Here is a 4,859-nt window from a genome sequence, read left to right as displayed (position 1 = left end):
GAGAAAGGGGCTTCTGGGCCATGATCACTCACCCCACATCCAGACCCTACCCCACAACTCCCAGGTCAGAAAAGGTGAGCCATGCAGGTGCCAACAGCACACCCCATCCCCTCAGTCAAAAAAGAGAAGATACGCAAATAAATCTCAAAACCAGACTTCCAGATCACCTACAGCAACCCCAAAGGGAAATGAGATGGAACACTTTGACACTCAACAACCTGGACCCAATGAACTGGCAACAAAAGGGGTTCTGGAAAAAAATGAAACCAGAAATAATTTCTCAGATAACAGGAGAGATTGTGCTCCTAGTGAAAGACATGATTAATAAATCTAGAGAGGAGCTGAGGAACATGATGGAATCCCAACATAGGAAACAAATGGAATCCATAAAACAGATGCAAATAGATTTCCAGGAGATGAAAAACTCCATTGAAAATCTACACAGCAGAATGAGCCAATGTGAGGACAGAATTTCAGATATACAAGATAAGAATGTAATTAATGACCAGGAAAAGAAAAATTGTTTCAAAATCATAACGGAACACGAGAAATCAATCCAGCAGTAGCTAGATGATGCAAAGAAGAATAATATAAGACTGATTGGAGTCAAAGAAGAAACAGGAGAGAGTGCAGATCACATAAAAAAAAACTCTTCACAGAAGTAATGACAGAAAACTTACCAAACAGGGGGAAAGAAATGGGCATACAGGTAAGAGAGGCATATAGGACTCCAAATAGCCTTGATCAAAAAAAATCTACACATAGGCATATAATTGTTAAGATTCCAGAAACTCAACAGAAGAACAAAGTTCTACAAGCAGTTACAGAAAAGAAACAAATCACATACAAAGGAAGGCCCATCAGAATCAAAGCAGACTTCTCAACACAAACCATCAAGGCAAGAAGAGCTTGGAGTGACATATTCCAAGCCCTAAAAGAAAACGGGCTCCAACCCAGATTGATGTACCCTGCAAAACTATCTTTCAAAATTGATAGAGAAATAAGATACTTTCATGACAAAGAGCACCTTAGGAACTTTGTGTGTACCAAACCAGCACTCCAAAGAATTTTACACAATATCCTAGGAACAGAGACATTGAGGATCACAATCTGAGGAAGCAAAGCAGAATGAACCCATCTGGCATGACAAGAAATTAAATGAAAAAGGAGAGAACCCAACAAAAAGAAAAAGTCAGGGCAATGACAAGTCAGTAAGTTCTAGTTATAATCATCAATGTTAATGGTCTCAATTCATCAATCAAAAGAAATAGACTGGCAGAATGGGTCAAGAAGCAAAATCCAACAATATGCTGCATACAAGAAACACAATTAATTCAAAAGGAAACTCATAGACTGAAAGCTAAATGGTGGAAAACAATACTCCATGCGACAGAAACCCAAAAAAAAGCAAGAGTAGCTACCCTCTTTGCAGATCAAGTAGATTTCAAACCAACACTGATTAAGAGAGAAAAAGAAAGACACTATATCCTTGCAAAGGGAACAATCCAAGAGGAAGAGATGACAATCATAACTATCTATGCACCAAACACTAGCGTGCCCAAACATATAAAACAAAATACTAACAGATATGAAAAGTCATATATGCATTAATACAATTGTAGTGGGGGACCTCAACACCCCACTGTCACATATAGATAGATCAAATAGACAAAATATAAGTAATGAAATACTAGAACTCAATTGAACTCTTGAACAAATGAACTTAACAGATGTTTACAGAGTCTTCCACCCCACAAAATCAGAATACATATTCTGCTCAGCTGCACATGGATCATTCTCCAAAATAGACCACATAATCCTGCAGAAAACATGTTTAAGTAAGTGCAAAGGAATTGAAGTTATCCCCTGCATATTAACAGTCCATAGTGCAATGAAATTGGAGATCCATACCAGAAGAAACCAGAAAAATTTCATAAACACGTGGAAATTGAACAACACACTTCTGAATAACCAAGGGGTCACAGAGGAAATTAAAGAAGAAATCAGACAGTTCCTTCAGTTAAATGACAATGACAACACAACATGTTGGAATCTATGGGACACAATGAAAGCAGTCTTATGAGGGAAATTCATAGCAGTGAATATGCATATTAGGAAAACAGAATGAGCCTAATTAAACAACCTGATGCTGAACATCAAGCTTCTAGAAAAGGAAGAGCAGGACAACCCCAGAGCTCATACTAGGGAGGAAATTATAAAGATCAGAGGAGAAATCAATGCAATGGAGACTAAGAGAATGATACAAAAAAATCAGTGAAGCCAAGAGTTGGTTCTTTGACAAAAATCAACAAAATTGACAAACACTTAGCCAACCTTATCAGAAAAAGGAAAGAAAAGGCCCAAATCCATGAAATTAGGAATGAAAAGGGTGAAATTACAACAGACCCAGCAGAAATCCAGAGGATCATAAATACCTACTTCCAGAACCTATACACCAATAAGATGGAAAACACAGAAGAAATGGACAGATTCCTAGTTACATATGAATTACCAAAGACAAATGAAGAAGACCTAAAAATGCTAAACAACCCAATATCAACCAACGAAATTGAAAACGTCATAAAAATCTTATCAACTAAGAAAAGCCTGGGACCTCATGTCTTCACTCCTGAATTCTACAAGACATTTAGAGAGGAACTGCTGCCACTACTATTCAAACTCTTCAATGAAATTGAAAGGGAAGCAATATTCCCAAATTCATTCATGAAAGCAAGCATCACCTTGATCCCCAAAGCAGAGAAAGACCCAATTGAAAAGGAGAACTATAGGCCAATCTCACTAATGAACAGAGATGCAAAAATCCTTACTACGATACTGGCAAATAGAATGCAGAAGATCATCAAGAAGATCATACACCCTGATCAAGTGGGATTCATCCCAGGGATGCAGGGATGGTTCAACATACACAAATCAATCAATGTAATACACTATATCAACAGAGCCAAGGACAAAAATCATATGATCATCTCAATAGATGGAGAAAAAGCATTTGACAAAATCCAACATGAATTTATGATAAAACCTCTACAAAAAATTGGAATAGTTGGTCTCTACCTCAAACTTATAAAAGCCATCTATGAAAACCCAACAGCCAATATCATACTAAATGATCAAAAACTGAAATCCTTCACACTAAAATCAGGAACAAGACAAGGATGTCCACTATCACTACTCTTGTTCAATATAGTCTTGGAAATATTAGCCACAGCAATTAGACAAGAGAAAGAAATACAAGAAATAAAGATAGGAAATGAAGAAGTCAAATTGTCATTATTTGCAGATGACATGATACTCTATATAGAAAACCCTAAGAACTCCACCAAAAGTCTTCTAGACTTAATAACCAAATTCAGTCAAGTAGCTGCATACAATGTCAACACACAAAAATCAATAGCTTTCCTCTACGTGAACAACAGACTCACTGAGACAGAAATAAGGCAAACAATTCCTTCTACAATATCATCCAAAAAACTGAAATCCATAGGAATTAACCTAACAAAAGAAATCAAAGACCTTTTCTCTAAAAACTATAGCACCCTGAAAAGAGAGATTGAAGATGATATCAGAAAATGAAAAGACATCCCTTGCTCCTGGGTAGGAAGAATCAATTTAGTGAAAACCGCGATGTAGATTAAATGCAATCCCAATTGAAATTCCAGCAGCATACTTCATAGACCTTGAGAAAACAAACCAAAAATTCATTTGGAATGAAAGAGGCCTAGAAAAGCCAAAGCAATTCTAGGCAACAGAGACATGTCAGGGGGCATTACAATACCCAACTTGAAACTATACTACAAAGCTACTGTGATAAAAACAGCATGGTACTGGCAAAGAAACAGACCAGAGGACCAGTGGAACAGATTAGTAGATGTAGAAACAACTCCAGACACACTCAGCCACCTCATCTTCGACAAAGGAGTCAAACACCCTCACTGGAGGAAAGATAGCCTCTTTAATAAATGGTGCTGGAAAAAATGGGTTTCAACTTGCCCAAGATTAAAATTAGACCTATATCTCTCAGCCTACACTAAGCTAAAATCGAAATGGATTAAAGGTCTAAATATCAAAACAGAAACACTGAACCAGTGGAACAGAGGTTAGGTAGAACTCTTGAAGACATTGGTGTAGGAAAAGATTTTATGAACAAAACCTCAGTTGCCCATGAACTACCACAATCAACAAGTGGGATGTCTTCTTATTAAAAAGTTTCTGCACAGCAAGGAAAATGACCAAAAGTGTGAAGAGAACCCACAATGTGGGAAAAAATCTTCACCTCCTTTTCCTCAGACAAAGGTCTACTATCTAGAATCTATAAACAAATTTAAAAAATCAGACCTTCCATATTTAATGACCCAGTCCAAAAATGGCATCTGAAATGAACAGACATTTCTCAAACAAAGAAGTAGAAATAGCAAATAAACATATGAAAAAATGGTCAACATCACTGGTCATTCAAGAGATGCAAATGAAAACAACGCTGACATTCCACCTCATTGCAGAAAAATGGCTGCTATCATGAAATCAATGAAGAACAAATGCCGGCAGGGCTGTGGGGAAAGAGGAACACTGCTCCACTGCTGGTGGGTGTGTAGACTGATACAACCACTATGGAAATCAGTATGGAGATACCTCAAAGAACTGCAAGTCCCATTTGACTGCTGGGTATCTTCTCCAAAGAATTAAAAGAATCATGCCACAGTGATATGTGCGCACCCATGTTCATAGTAGCAGATATTATAATAGCTAAAACTTGGAAACAGGCCAAATGCCCATCAACTGAAGAGTGGATAAAGAAAATGCATTTTTTTATAAAATGGAATACTACTCAGCCATAAAAA

Source organism: Heterocephalus glaber, unplaced genomic scaffold, assembly GCF_053883595.1.
Source record: "Heterocephalus glaber isolate CG9 unplaced genomic scaffold, H.glaber_assembly_v1.0 deba00001755, whole genome shotgun sequence".
Lineage (NCBI taxonomy): Eukaryota > Metazoa > Chordata > Mammalia > Rodentia > Bathyergidae > Heterocephalus > Heterocephalus glaber.
This window is presented reverse-complemented; position numbering follows the sequence as displayed.